The 16,180-nt window shown below is 47.6% G+C and overlaps 1 long non-coding RNA gene across 1 annotated transcript in view; it reads left to right on the forward strand.

The window, feature by feature from the left end:
* Positions 1-4,189: 4,189 nt before the first annotated feature.
* The window catches only part of LOC141048212 (uncharacterized), a 142,941-nt gene continuing 130,950 nt past the window's right edge, over positions 4,190-16,180 (forward strand). Inside the window, exon 1 of the long non-coding RNA XR_012219986.1 lies at positions 4,190-4,280. This is a non-coding gene — a long non-coding RNA (uncharacterized lncRNA). The remainder of the gene's footprint in view (positions 4,281-16,180) is intronic.

Here is a 16,180-nt window from a genome sequence, read left to right on the forward strand (position 1 = left end):
AAAAAATACATGGAGAGTAACATTTTTCCATACATACACCGTATAGAGGTGTCCGATTATCAAACAGTATCGGATATCTGGTGTTCTTATTACTGTCACATCTACACAGAGTCAGCGTGTGTGTGTGACACTCCATAAATACATATACGGACATTTCCATTTCTTTATACACCGTATTGAGCAGTCCAATTGTCAAACAGTATTGGATATCTGGTGTTCTTATTACTGTCACATCTACACAGAGTCAGCGTGTGTGTGTGACAATCCATAAATACATATATGGACATTTCCATTTCTCTATACACCGTATTGAGCAGTTTGATTGTCAAACAGTATCGGATATCTGGTGTTCTTATTACTGTCACATCTACACAGAGTTAGCGTGTGTGTGCAACATTCCGTAAATACATATACGGAGATTGACAGTTTCACCAACAACGTATACAGCTGTACACCTCTGATACAGTACCGTATATCTGCTTGTTGGATTACGGTGAAATACATACTGGGTGAGCGTCTGTGACTCACAAAATATATACAGAGATTTCACTTCTTACATACACCAACACAGCTGTACGCTACAGCTTATACAGTACCATTTTTCTGCTGGTATTTTTGGTACATTTTCCCAAACATGAGGAAGTCTGGTGGAAGGGGACGCGGACGTGGGCGGGGGGGCGCAGCTGGTACTGATGGTGGTGGTGCATCGGCTGGTTCTGGCAAAAGCACAATAGCAGCTAAGGCAGGAGATGTTGAGCCTGCATCATCGTCTAGCGCAAGAAGGCCTTTAAGGTTCCCTTTTCTGGGAGTAGGTAAACCGCTTTTAAAGCCAGAGCATCAGGAACAGGCTTCGTCTTACATTGCCGAAACAGCCTCCAGCTCTATTGCCTCCTCTTCTGAAGTTACAAAAACTGCAAGCACAGAGTCATCAGTGCAGGCCTCTGGTCAGGAACAACACCTTTCATTGTGTCCTTCACCCACACCAAAAGTGAAGGATGCTGCAGCACACACTCCAGATTACTCCATGGAGCTCTTTTCACTTACCATTCCTGGGTTATCAAGTCAAATCCTGAATTTCCCAGTTCAAGATGAATCTGACATGGAGTGCATTGATACACAGCCACTGCTAGATGAATCTGCTGGTACATTCACCCACAGCACTACATTGCCCTCGCAGTCTACTGAGCCCGAATCAGACCCTGATGAAACTCAGGTGCCCCTTCCCAATGTCACGTGCCCGGTCCTGTGAGACACGGCCAGCAGGCCGGTAACTGCTACAACAGGACACGGCACATGTAATTGTCCAGTGTGACGTGGCCCGCAGGCCGGTAACTAATACAACAAGACAAAGGGGGATAGCGAAACATTTACAATGGAAGGCCCTGCAATAGGGAATGTGGAACGTGGAGACCTCCTGCACTCCCCTGAGTCAGTGTCCCTAACGCTCCTAATGCTCCCTATGCCGGTTCCGCACCGGGCGCCGCTCAGGAACCAGTAGCCCTGGCACACCCTACACCTATCCTTTGCTAGGGAGCTGCGTGGTGCAGGCACTGGCCCCATCGCTGCACTAACACCAACATGAGGAAAAGTGACAAACAGGGAAACACTTAGCTTTGCTCTGATGCACTTGCTCCAGCCAACAGAGACCAACACCTGATTGCATCTTCCTCCACCGTGTCCAACACCTGGGTGCAGCTTTACAGCAACAGCGTCCAGCACTGAGTGCCGCCTTGGAGCAACAGAGTCCAGCACCTGAGTGCAGCTGTCCAGCAACCGAGTCCAGCAAACTGAGTGCAGCTCTCAGTAACAGAGTCCAGCAAACTGAGTGCAGCTCTACACCATAGCTGCCACTCCACCAAGCTTTGCAGGAATTCTTCACTGACATCATTGCTGCCACTCCACCATGCTTTACACGATCTTCTCGCTGACACCATGGTTGCCACTCCAGGACTCTGAATGAGCCGTCCTGGACTCTCCTCCAGCTCCCCATCCAGCTCCTTTCTTCACCCAGGATGGTTGGAAAAGACCAACGATAATATCACCAACATCAGTGCGCACTACTGACACACCTTTATAGAGCAAACACACCTGTTAGTGATTCCCGTGCAAATACTCTAACCACCACCGGGGGCAAACTATCTCTAAAAACACCAGTGCAATGACCATACTTGCCACCGGGGCAAAACTATCTCTAAGCTCAAGTGCAATGACCATACTGGCCACAGGGGACAAAACCAACCCTGAGCAAAACAGCTCACAGGAAAAAAAAAGGTTACTTGTGCATTTAATCTGTCAGATCCACCCTGGATCATGACACCCGCATACTATACCATCTTACACGGTGACACAGAGGAAGGTACAGAGGAAGGTGCAGATGACATTGAAGACGAGGTCATGGATGACCCAGTTGTTGACCCAGATTGGCATGCATTGGGGGAAGAGGGTGCTAGTGACAATAGGCTAGAACAGGAGAAGGATCCGCAGCAGGCATCGTCATTGCCGCAGCGGTTATCCAGCAGGCCCGTAGCTGTCAAAAAACTTGGCAAGAAAACTAAAAGAGTTGCAGGACAGCTTGCCCAGATGGTAAAATTAAGCACAGCGTGCAAGACCTGAAGATTTGTACCATAGTAGGGAGAGTGCAGTGTGGCACTTTTTTGAGCAAAATCCTACTGATGACGCAAAGGTTACCTGTAAGAAGTGCGGAAGGACCTTTAGCCGAGGTAAACAACTCAGAAATTGGAATACCAGTTGCATGCTTAGACATTTAACCAACATGCACTTGCAAGCATGGATAGACTACAAAAGCTCAGGTAGCACATGTGCACCTGCTCCAACTCAAGTTAGTCGGCAACGCTCCATCGCTTCCCCCACCGTAAGGCCACCACTAAGCACACCGCCATCAAGAAATGTTGAGGTGACGTCGCTAGGCCAAACCAGTCACGCAAACTCAATATTTTCCCGAGGAAACATTGAATCTAGGCCATCAACACCCTCACCATCACCAACCCCTTCTCAATCCGTCATGTCTAATGCTAGTTCCCCCATATGCAGCTCTCAAGTCCAGCTCACCCTACCAGACACTCTGGGTAGGGCAAGAAAGTATTCATCCTCTCATCCGCGTCCACTGGCTTTGAACGCCTACATTGCCAAACTGATCTTATTAGAGATGATGCCCTTCCGTTTGGTAGAAAGCAAAGCTTTCGAGAGCTCATGGCCTATGCTGTCCCACGCTATGACCTACCCTGTCGGCACTTTTCTCGAAAAGCCATCCTTGCCCTCCACCAGCATGTGAAAGACAGTATTGTCCATGCACTAAAACAATCAGTGAGTGGAAAGGTGCACCTCACAACAGATGCATGGACCAGTAGGCATGGCCAGGGCCATTACGTGTCCATTACTGCGCTAATGTGGTGGATGCAGGCTCCACAGGGGACAGCGGCGGTGGAATGGTGCTGCCTAGCCCACGGTATAGGAAACAGTTGGGTGTAGGCATTTGACCCTCCTCCTCCTCCTCCAGAAGCGAAAGCTCGTCGACAGAGCACAGTCGCACGAGCACTCCATCCACATCTGTCAGTGTTGCACACGAGGTGTCCCACTATCGAACAGCTAGTGATAAGCGGCAGCAGGCTGTTTTAAAAATTATGTGTTTGGGCGACAGTAGACACACCGCGGAGGTACTTGCCGAGTACTTGCATTGACAACTGAGTCATGGCTTGGCAGTCTACATCTTGAGCCAGGCAAGGTAGTCAGTGATAATGGGAGGAATTTTGTGGCAGCCATAGCCCTTTCAAAACTCACACACATACCTTGCCTGGCTCATACCGTGAACCTGGTGGTGCAGTGCTTCCTTAAAGGGAAGGTGCCGCAATTTTATATAATTTGCAAAAAAAGAGTAAGTAACAAAACATGTTTTGAAGCAAATGTTGTACTAACTAGGATTTATGGTTTGTTTGTAATAATGTTTTAATGTAGCCACTGGGCGCTGCCATCTTGATTTGCAGATCTGTGGAGGACTCATACAGTCTGCAAATATGGCCGTCCCTGGACATAGGAGACTGCGGCCGGCTCCTGACCCCACCATGCAGTCTCATTAGCAGTGAACTGGGCACGCCCCTGTGGGCTGCACCATTCACTGCTGTAGGTGTGGCTGGGCGCCATTTTACTGTAGCCCAGTGCTATCTGCTGAGCTTCACTTTCTGCACCGTGCTTCCTGCTCCAGCTCCACTGTCCTCCTGCTCTGTCTCCGCCTCCTTACTCACACACAGCCCCAGTGATCTCCGGTAATCTGACACCTTTGCTTTTATGAGAGCTTTTATGGCTGTCTGAGGACAGTGACATATACAGCCCATAGTCTAGTGTATAATTGGGGGGGGCTGGAAGTTTCACCAGTAATACTGTCTCCTGTGATACTGCCTGCTGAGCCGTGTATCTAATCCTCTTATGTGTGATACTGACTGCTGAACCGTGTATCTAATCCTCTCCTGTGTGATACTGACTGCTGAACCTTGTATCTAATCCTATCCTGTGTGATACTGTCTGCTGAGCTGTGTATCTAATCCTATCCTGTGTGATACTGCCTGCTGAGCCGTGTATCTAATCCTCTCCTGTGTGATACTGACTGCTGAACCGTGTATCTAATCCTCTCCTGTGTGATACTGACTGCTGAACCGTGTATCTAATCCTCTCCTGTGTGATACTGACTGCTGAACCGTGTATCTAATCCTATCCTGTGTGATACTGCCTGCTGAGCCATGTATCTAATCCTCTCCTGTGTGATACTGACTGCTGAACTGTGTATCTAATCCTCTCCTGTGTGATACTGAGTGCTGAACCGTGTATCTAATCCTCTCCTGTGTGATACTGACTGCTGAACCGTGTATCTAATCCTCTCCTGTGTGATACTGACTGCTGAGCGTGTATCTAATCCTCTCCTGTGTGATCCTGACTGCTGAGCCATGTATCTAATCCTCTCCTGTGTGATACTGACTGCTGAGCCATGTATCTAATCCTCTCCTGTGTGATACTGACTGCTGAACCGTGTATTTAATGCTCTCCTGTGTGATACTGTCTACTGAACCGTGTATCTAATCCTCTCCTGTGTGATATTGACTGCTGAGCTGTGTATCTAACCCTATCCTGTGTGATACTGACTGCTGAGCTGTGTATCTAATCCTATCCTGTGTGATACTGACTGCTGAACAGTGTATCTAATCCTATCCTGTGTGATACTGTCTGCTGAGCTGTGTATCTAATCCTATCTTGTGTGATACTGGGCTGTGTATCTAATCCTCTCTTGTGTGATATTGTCTGCTGAGCCGTGTATCTAATTCTCTGCTGTGTGATACTGCTCTCCTGAAATACTCTGTGCTGCTGTCACCCTGCTGGTTTTATGTGTGATCTACATGGTGGTATTGTGTATGATCTATATGGCGGCATTGTGTGTGAAGTATATGGCGGTATTATTAGTGATCTGCTAAAAGGGGACCCATTCTAGGGTGGTTCTGGCTGAGCACCTGCACACGGGTCAGGGGTAATAGGTGCAGTCAGGGGAGGGCTGGTGAGGCAGCTGAAGAGAGGGGTCTCATTTTTATCGTTACGGAATGGCTATATTTCCCCCCAGCCTGCTTCCCAGCGTCACCCCGGACTGAGCCTGTCACCTCGCTTTCACACATCGCCAGGACATGATCTGAGGAGGGGAATGGGGTCTTTGCATGCAAAGTCTGGATCAGAACAGGCTATCAATCAGCAGAAATGTTTCCTGGATTTCTGTGCTGCTGTCTCCCTGCTCCTCCCCCATATATCTCCCTCTGTGACCCCCCATAGACCAGCACACTGCTCTCCTGAAATACTCTGTGCTGCTGTCACCCTGCTCCTCCCCCATATATTCCTCTCTGTGACCCCCCATAGACCCGCACACTGCTCTCCTGAAATACTCTGTGCTGCTGTCACCCTGCTCCTCCCCCATATATCTCCCTCTGTGACCCCCCATAGACCAGCACACTGCTCTCCTGAAATACTCTGTACTGCTGTCACCCTGCTCCTCCCCCATATATCTCCCTCTGTGACCCCCCATAGACCCGCACACTGCTCTCCTGAAATACTCTGTGCTGCTGTCACCCTGCTCCTCCCCCATATATTCCTCTCTGTGACCCCCCATAGACCAGCACACTGCTCTCCTGAAATACTCTGTGCTGCCATCACCCTGCTCCCAGAATCCTTGCTGCCTGCCATCCTCGGTGACCGAAGACCCCATTCCTCTCCTCAGATCCTGTCCTGGCGATGTGTGAAAGCGAGGCGACAGGGGCCTGATATATGGAGGAAGGAGCAGGGTGACAGCAGCACAGAGTATTTCAGGAGAGCAGTGTGCTGGTCTATGGGGGGGTCACAGAGGGAGATATATGGGGGAATGAGCACAGAGTATTTCAGGAGAGCAGTGTGCTGGGCTATGGGGGGCACAGAGGGAGATGTATGGGGGAGGAGCAGGGTGACAGCAGCACAGAGTATTTCAGGAGAGCAGTGCGCTGGTCTATGGGGGGCACAGAGGGAGATATATGGGGGAGGAGCAAGGTGACAGCAGCACAGAGTATTTCAGGAGAGCAGTGTGCTGGGCTATGGGGGGGCGCCCTGTTTGGTGCCAGGGATTGTACATGGAGCGCTGTGTTTTATACACATGGATGGACCGTCTGCTTGTCTGCTCCACAGAAAACCAGGAAACATTTCTGCTGATTGGTGACCTGTTCTGATCCAGACTTTACGTGCAAAGACAGTCAGTAACTTTGCAGGCCCCATCAAAATGGCTGATCACTGTGTTCCTAGATGTCATCCTCTCTTTTCCCTTTGCAAACACCCAGATGGGGGGGAGAAGAGTGACACCACACCCATGTCAGCAGACTCCGCCCATACTTACTCCAGTGCAGTAATGTGAGCTAGTTGTACACTAGGTTTTTGTGACAAATTTCAGTATCTGCTCCCCCTAGTTTTAACAAGTGGAAATGCCAAACTTTTTAAAATTATTTTTCATATTTTACAAAATTAAAAACAAATAATATTTTTTAAGAAAATGTAAACATTAATTCTTTACATTTTTTCAATTGCTGAAAAAATTTTTTTGGGATGGCACCTTCCCTTTAATAACTATCCGGAGTTACCAGCCCTGCTCCATAAGGTGCGAAGACTGTGCTCGCACATCCGTCGCTCAAACGTCCACTCCAGTCGCATGCACATGGTTGAGAAGCTGTGCAAGCAGAGGCAGACTGTAATGCATTTGTGGGAGGATACACGGGCAGGCAGTTTGAGCTGAAAGACCTCTGTAAAGTCCTTCAGTGTTTTGAGGAATGCACACGGCTGTTAAGCGCAGAAGAACGCCATCATAAGCATGAGCATCCCACTTATGCCTTGATGATAGTCAGCCATTGTCTGGTCAGGGAACTGGCGTGGATGAGGTGGAGGAAGAAGAGGAAGATGAGGAGGAGGATGAGGGGAATGATTATTTTGGGGAGGAGGATGCTTCTCAGGGGGAAAGAGAACATGTGGGCATGCCAAGGTCAGGTACAGGGTTTGTGCATGACTGGAGGGATGTGGATTTGCCAGAAAGTGCTCCTCCACGCACCATTGGCAGTGCAGCATTGACACCTGGAACATTGGCCCAAATGTGTGACTATGCCTTGCAGATTCTAAAAAGGGACCCCCACATTGCCAAAATGATGAGGGATGACGACTACTGGTTGGCCAGCATCCTCGATCCACGCTATAAAGGCAAATGGCACAACATCATGCCACAGGAGACCCTAGAGCTAATATTGGCTAGCAAACAAGCAACTCTGGTAAACAGGTTGCTTGAGGCATTCCCAGCACACAGCGGCGGAGCTGGTTCTCCCACGAGCCATAGTGGGCAAAATGGAAGAGGTGTTCGTGGTGCACACAGCCGAACTAGCGTTGGATATAGGGGTTTCCTGACCATGCTGTGGTCTGATTTCTCAAGTCCCGCGCACACGACAGCTAATACAGAATCGATTGCAAGTGACAGGAGACAGCAGTTGTCAACTATGCTTACAAACTACTTCTCCTCCCATATCGAGGTTCTCCCTCAGAGGTCATTCTCCTTTGATTATTGAGCCTCAAAACTGGACACATGGCCTGATTTGGCACAATAAGCCTTACAGGAGCTCGCTTGACCTGCTGGTAGTGTGCTATCGGAAAGAGTCTTCAGTGCTTCTGGCTCAATCCTGACAGAAAAAAGGACCCGTCTGTCGACCCAAAATGTTGATGATCTAACCTTCATTAAAATGAACCATGCATGGGTTTCAAAAGATTTTGTCCCACCCTCCCCTGATAACACATAGGTTGCCAGAAAAAAGGATCGCTTTTGTCCTCCTCTTCCTCTGACTTCTCCAATTCCTCCATTTGCAGCAGCTGAAAGTCCAGCCTACACATCAACATATGCCATTTTTTAAACCACCCAAAATGGGCTGCCCCCCCAACCCCAGGCCCGGGGTCAACACCTGAACACCTGCCGCACCCGGGCAAGTGCTGTTGCCTTAACAGGTGTGTGGCCCAACCCTTGGGCGACGGCACTGGCACAGGGCCTCTCATAGTACAATAAAGTGTCTCTGACAGTGGGGGGGCCCACTTGCCGTCAGACACACTGGCGTACTATGAGGGGCCCTGTGCCAGTACCGGCGCCCACGAGTGGGTCCCCCCTGCTTGCTCAGGGACACAGCACTTGCAATACTTACCTCTCCCTGCTCCACCGCTGTGTAGTCTGGCCTGTTAAATCCATCACAGGGACTGCAACTCTAAATTTGGTGTACTGATCGATGATGGTTAAGATGTAGCTATGTCCTGTCCTGCTGGCCTCTACCTTCAGTTTACTAATGGCTACCATTTGTAATGGACGTCAACTCCCAATCAGATGCAGTGGTGCTTTATGATCACCTTTCACATTTTTCATAGTCGCAGACGTGTGACATTCCTGCCACCATTTTTCAATGTGTCCTGTCATGGCAATCCAATAGAATCCCCTACGACCTGTGGCTTGTGTGTTTTGCACTCCAAGGTGACCAGACAGATCATGATAGGCAGTGAGGACCATGTCTACAGCTCACCCTGTGATAACAATTTGATGGAGACAAGTTACGGTGATGGGATTGACACAACTGTGATACAGCAACCCTTTCTTCACTAATTTGCGCTTTAGCTGTAACCACAGATCAAGTTATTGAGGGTCAGCGAATTCTTCCGGGAGGTTTTCCCATGATTACAAATTCAAAAACATCTAAAATCACTCGACTTTACGTCTGTACTTTTATCCATCTACCTTCCTCTAGCGGAGAGTCTGGACTGGCAGACTGACACTGAAATATAAACGAAGATTTCAAAGTACTCCAACACTGTACACTGGTGTACATTTCGAATACATTTCCCTTTTTCTCATTTTTATATTCTGGTGTAATCCATACTGAGCCTGTGAGAGTTTGTGTTTTACTCTGGTAAAATATAAGGAGATTTAAAATGACACCAACACTGTATGCAGCTGACCGATTGTAAAACATTACCCTTTTTCAAGTTTTTATATTCTTGTGTAATCCATACTGAGCCTGTGAACGTCTGTCTGTAACTCCAGAAATATATTTGTAGATTTAAGATTAACACAACACTGTATACAGCTGTACGCTTGTGATACCTTACCCATTTACTGCTTTTTATATAGTGGTCTAATCCATACTGGGCCAGTGAGAGTCTATTTCTTACTCTGGAAATATATACTGAGATTTACAATGACTAGAGTTGAGCGATACCAGCCGATACTTGAAAATATCGGATCGGAATGGATCGGTCGATCTTAAAAAAAGTATCGGTATCGCCGATTCCGATACCGGGAACCAATGCAAGTCAATGGGGCCAAAATATCGGAATTAAAAAAAACCCTTTCTTTCCTTGTAGGTTAATTCTACATGAAGAAAAACAACTAAGAATAATGTAGAATGTATTGTGGGAGGTGGAGGAGACATTAAAGCCATAGAGGTTTAGCCCAATCAAATGGAATAGCAGGAATTAAACTTTTTTTTTAAAGACGTTAGGAGTTACAAAGATATTGACTATGTTAGCCTCATTTATATTTTGCCAGACATGTATGTCTTCTTCTTCTTTCTTCTTCTTTCTTATTCTTCTTCCTTTTTTTACCTTCTTCTTCTTCTTCCTTTTTTTACATTCTTCTTCTTCTTCTTCTTCTTCTTTTTTTTACATTCTTCTACTTCCTTTTTTACATTCTTCTTCTTATTCCTTTTTTACATTCTTCTTCTTCTTCTTCCTTTTTTTACATTCTTCTACTTCCTTTTTTTACATTCTTCTTCCTTTTCTTACATTCTTCATATTCTTCTTATTCAACAATTATTATTCAACATATTCAACTTCTTCATCTTCTTCCTATTCTTCTTCATCATATTCTTGTTTGTGTCAGGCATTCCTGTAGTTGTTATCTAGAAAAGTTAGAAGTTTACACCTTCCGTTCTGCCTGTCACAAAAGATTTACAACAGGATTTGTCCGCGTTCAGTTTGGCCTGCAGCAGCAGGCCTTTTCCAGGGGCACCACGAGGAGGAACGGACTCACCCCCATACACTGCTTAGTCTTCTGCTTATAAATAAGATAATATCATTTGCTCAGAGTATTAGTCTTATGCTTAATGTTCTTCTGCTTTGTTTTTTTATGCTTCTTTGTCTTCTCTCTCTTGTTGTTCTGCATCTTGGTGGTTGTCTTCCTGTTCTTTGTCCTCTTGAACCAGCTGACGGTACTGGCACCCGGAGGGGCAGCAGAAGGAACAAGAGCCAATGGCACTACCGAGGACCAGCTGACGGTGCTGGAACCCGGTTACTAAGCAGGAGGTACCTGTGCTACAAAGCACTACCAAGGACCAGCAGACGTTGCCGGAACTCGGATACCGAGATGGAGGCACCTAGGCCAAAGGCTCTGACGAGAACCAGCTGACGGTGCTGGAACCCGGAGGGGTAGCAGAAGCTGCAAGAGCAAATGGAAATAGCGAGGACCAGCTGACAGTGCTGGCACCCGGAGGGGCAGCAGAAGGAATAAGAGCCAATGGCACAACCGAGGACCAGCTGACGGTGCTGGAACCCGGTTACTAAGCAGGAGGTACCTGTGCTACAAAGCACTACCAAGGACCAGCAGACGTTGCCGGAACTCGGATACCGAGATGGAGGCACCTAGGCCAAAGGCTCTGACGAGAACCAGCTGACGGTGCTGGAACCCGGAGGGGTAGCAGAAGTTACCCCTGAAAAGCAAAGTTGGCATGCCGCAAGCTGGCCGCAGTTACCGAATCACACAGTCCTACAGGGGGTGCTTGTCCTACTGGCACTACGGAACAAGCCTTTCTTACCAGAACCCGCAGTCCACATAGGAAGCACCTAAACTGCTGGCACCCTAGCTTCGGCTAACCCAACCGCAACACGACAAGGCAACTTGGGGTGGCAAACTGACATTGACACTTCCCGGAAACAGCAGGCAGGGCTGGAACCAAGCTGGGCAGGAGGGAGTACCCGTGCCAAAGTCAGTTATGAGCAGCAACTGGCGATGTTGGAGCCCAGGGACAAGCACTTAGCAGGCTGAGGCCTGATGTGCTGTCAATTGGGAGGCAGCAGGACAGATTGCCATCAAAACAGCAGGGGAACAGCTGACGTTACTGAACCCCACAAACACAGGAGCTAGTGTTTTACTCTGTGAAGGCGGCACTTCCGAGCAACAACTGGCTGTGTTGAAGCCCAGGGACAAGCACGGAGCAGGCTAAGGCTGCATTGAAGAAATTTTAAGATCGGTTGTAGACTTCTACTAATTTTAACCAAGCTCCACTTAGGCCTGTGGCTTCACTGATTTTCGTATTTCCCCTGTCCTCCAACCTCGCCAGTTACAGCTCCGAAGTGGCGTCTGCACAATCCACACTTGTTCCTGTGTTCCAGGTGTTCAGTCCGGTCAGTTAATCCCCTGATGTGTGTCCGGCAATGTCGCCTGCTCTGTCCACATTCCCATAACAGTTGATTTCTTCACTCCAAGCTGGTTGGCTATTGCAGATTCAGTCTTCCCAGCCTGGTGCAGGGCTACAATTTTGTTTCTGGTGTCCTTTGACAGCTCTTTGGTCTTCACCATAGTGGAGTTTGGAGTCAGACTGTTTGAGAGTGTGCACAGGTGTCTTTTTATACTGATAACAAGTTTAAACAGGTGCCATTACTACAGGTAATGAGTGGAGGAAAGAGGAGACTCTTAAAGAAGAAGTTACAGGTCTGTGAGAGCCAGAAATCTTGATTGCTTGTTTCTGACCAAATACTTATTTTCCACCATAATATGCAAATAAAATGAAAAAAAAACAGACAATGTGATTTTCTGGATTTTTTTTTCTCAGTTTGTCTCCCATAGTTGAGGTCTACCTATGATGTAAATTACAGACGCCTCTCATCTTTTTAAGTGGTGGAACTTGCACTATTGCTGACTGACTAAATACTTTTTTGCCCCACTGTATATACCTTGTATCTGTTGATCCAGTACCCTTTGTGCCCGAAATTCATCCTCCACCCACCACTCAAAGTGCATCATTGACACCTGGAACATTGGCCCACATGTGTGATTATTTCTTGCGGATCTTTTTATATTATGGTGTGATCCATACAGAGCCTGTTAGAGGCTGTGTGTTACTCTTGAAATATATATGTAGATCGCCAAATGACCCCAACACTGTATACAGCAGTACGCTTGGGATCCATTCCCCTTTTACTGCTTTTTTTATTCTTGTGTAATCCTTACTGGGCCTCAGAGCGTCTGTGTCTGCCTCCTGAAATAAATACGGAGATTTTGAATGTTGAAACTATACTATATATACCTTGGATCTGGTGATACTGTACCCTTTTTCTACTTTTTAGTTTGTTGTCGAATCCATACTGGCCATGACAGCGTCTGTGTCTGCCTCCTCAAATATATACATAGATTTATAATGTTGAAACTATACAATATATCCTTGTTATCTGGTGTTAAAATGAAACGCCACGCAGGGCCGGGGGTTACTCAGTACCAGGCCTTTCAGGCTCTTTTAAGGGGAAAGTATGTCACGGTGGTGATTGGGACTCGGTCCGTGGCCCTGGGTGTCCAATAAAGAACACAGTTCAGATGAGGGCGAAGATGGTATGATAATTAATTTGGAAAAGGGGGATCATGAGGCCACTCGAGGTACTCGGCTAGGGTAGCCGACGCTACAATGCAGACCCTCTATGCCAGTGTTAAAGCAGACAAGATGATGAAGCTCTCCACGGGCAGAGCTGTATCCCAGGGCAGTTGAGATGGTGTTTGTGAGCCGTTGACGGTGATGGTGAGTGTAGCGTGTGTAGCAGGTGAGTTGTGAAAGCCACCAAGGACGCAGTTGGTTGCAGTTTCTGAGTTTTTCCTCAAAAGTTTTGTGCACAAGATGACCCGATTGGTACTGTGTCATCTGAGGGAGGGGTCCGACAAACTCAAAGGTAGATCAGGAACACCTGTTCAAGACTCCTCCTTGTGTATCCTTTCTAGGCCGTGTCTCTGCGCTGATCTCTCCCTTCCTTCCTGCTGTGGGCCTTCGCAAACAGTATCCCAAGCTAGCATCCATGGATCACACCGGGTGACGTGGGTCATGCTCCGGGGTCCTTTATTCCAACTTCTGCCTTTTTGAGTATTGAATGCGGCTGCGACTGAGGCACTTAAAGTTACCTCAGCCTCCGTCTTTCTAGCTGAGCCGTGTATTTCTCCACTACCTTCATGAGCCACCTTCCCCAACGAGGCCTGGTCCTTCCTTCTCCCGAAACGGGCTTCAAAGGTGGCTTATTGCACTTCCCGTGCCCCAAGGACCCCTTCCTTCCAGTCTACGAGCTTGGAGAACATTTGTCTCTCTTCTCTGACCCTCAGCCCTCTCACAGCAATCCTCCTCTTACTCTGTCCTGTCACCAACTGACAACTCTCTAGAAAGATCCATTTACCTCAGACTAGCTTCACCCATCAACTGTCAGCTTGCTCTCTCTGATTGGATGCCCACAATCACTCCACTACCTAAGCTCCTCCCACTGTACCTACCTTCCACACTAACCCCCAACACCCTTTCCTTGTCAGTCTGGGATGAGGCCATCCTCCCGCCGGGTACAACCAGAAAGTACTGACTATAACATGTGTGTGATGAGTGCAGGGTTAGGAGTCCTGAGTGGTGATCCCTCCTTACCTGAGGGTGGGATACCACACCTTTGGATGAGGTGCAATACCTCTGTGGTGACCATACCCTCAGGGTTGCCATAGTACCCTTTCTCAACTTTCTATATTGCTTTCGGATCCATACAGGGCCTGAGAGCGTCTGTGTTTGCCTCCTGAAATGTATACGGAGATTCAGTATGTTTAAACTATACTATATATACCTTGTATCTAGTGATACTGTACCCTTTTGCAAATTTTTATATTATTGTCTAATCCATACTGCGCCTGTGACCATCTGTGTCTGACTCATGAATTAAATATGGAGATTTACAATTATCCTAAGACTGTATAGAGCTGTCCGCTTCTGAAACAGTACCATATATCTGCTGGTATTTTTAGTCCATTTTCACAAAAATTATTACGTATGGTGGAAGAGGCCACGGACGTGGGTGTGGATGGGCGAGCTGGAACTGATGGTGGTGGTGCATCTGCTCGTATTGCCAAAAGCACAATAGCAGCTAAGGCAGGAGATGTTGAGCCTGTGTCATCAGCTGCCACAAGAAGGCCTTTAAGGCTCCCTTTTCTGGGAGTAGGTAAATTGGTGATGGAGTGCACTGATGCACAGCCACCGCTAGACGAATCTGCTGGTACATTCACCCACAGCACTACTTTGCCTTCGCAGTCTACTGAGCCCGAATCAGACCCTGATGAAACTCTGGTGCCCCTTCCCGCATACTATACTACCTTACATGTCGACACAGAGGAAGGTGCAGATGAAAGTGCCGGTTACCTGAGCAGGTGGGGGATCTTACTCGTGGGCGACGGCAGTGGCACAGGGCCCCTCATAGTACGCTAAAGTGTCTCTGCCGGTGAGAGGGCCCACTCGCCGTCAGACATACCGTCATACTATGAGGGGCCCTGTGCCAGTGCCGTCGCCCATGAGTGGGCCCCCCATTCTTGCTCAGGGCCATAGCACTTGCAATACTTACCTCTCCCTGCTCCACTGCCGTGACGTCTTCCGCCTTTCCTGACAGTGACATTCAGGTTACAGAGCGTGATGACATCACGTCTGTATGCCCTCTACCAAAACAGTACAAGTGCAGAGAGATTTAAAATGGCAATGCTGAGGAGTCCAGAGTAGAGCAGTGCCCAGCAAGGAGAGGTATTTAATTTTTTTAAATGTAGGGAGCATTTTTTGGGGAGCAATATACACTGGAGAATGATATATGGGGCCCATCATACACTGGAGCATCATCCATTTGGCCCATCATATACTGGAGCATTCCAAATGGGGGACATCAGACACTGGAGCAGCATTTACAGGGCCCATTATACACTGGAGCATTAGAAATGGGGCCCATTATATATGGAGCATTATTTGGGCCCATAACATAATGGAGCATCGTCCATGGGGACCAACATATACTGTAGCATTATGTGGAGCTAATCATATACTGTATGGAACATTATATGTGACCAATTATTCTGTATGGAGAAATATATGGGGCTCCTTATTCTGTATGGCGTACTAGGTGGTGGCCATAATACTGTACAGAGTAATATACTGTCCGTTTTTTGAGCTATTGTACAATTTAAAATAGATCAGTCATGTCATGTAAGCAGTGAAGTATGTGTCATTGTACTATACCTATATTTCTGTGGTGTATCGGAGCATCATGAGTTGTGGTATGTGTTAAAGGGGCGCACTGACACTCTTTCGCCCAGGGCACGCGAAAACCTGGAGCCAGCAGAACCCTCCCACAACTTTAGCCAAATAACCCCCAGTTTTCAGTGCATAACTATTATTATAAAGTAAATTAAGGTTGACAAGCTTCAGTTATAAGAATTTATGTTTTTGGCATTGAAATGGGCACTGTAGGTGTGTTAATTGTCCTCCACTCCCTGCTGACTTTGCTTCCCCATTGACTTGCATTGGGTTTCGTGTTTCAGTCGAACCCCGACTTTTCCCTA

This window comes from Dendrobates tinctorius, unplaced genomic scaffold (genome assembly GCF_039654945.1).
Source record: "Dendrobates tinctorius isolate UK_male_01 unplaced genomic scaffold, ASM3965494v1 ptg000133l, whole genome shotgun sequence".
NCBI classification, from domain to species: Eukaryota; Metazoa; Chordata; class Amphibia; order Anura; family Dendrobatidae; genus Dendrobates; species Dendrobates tinctorius.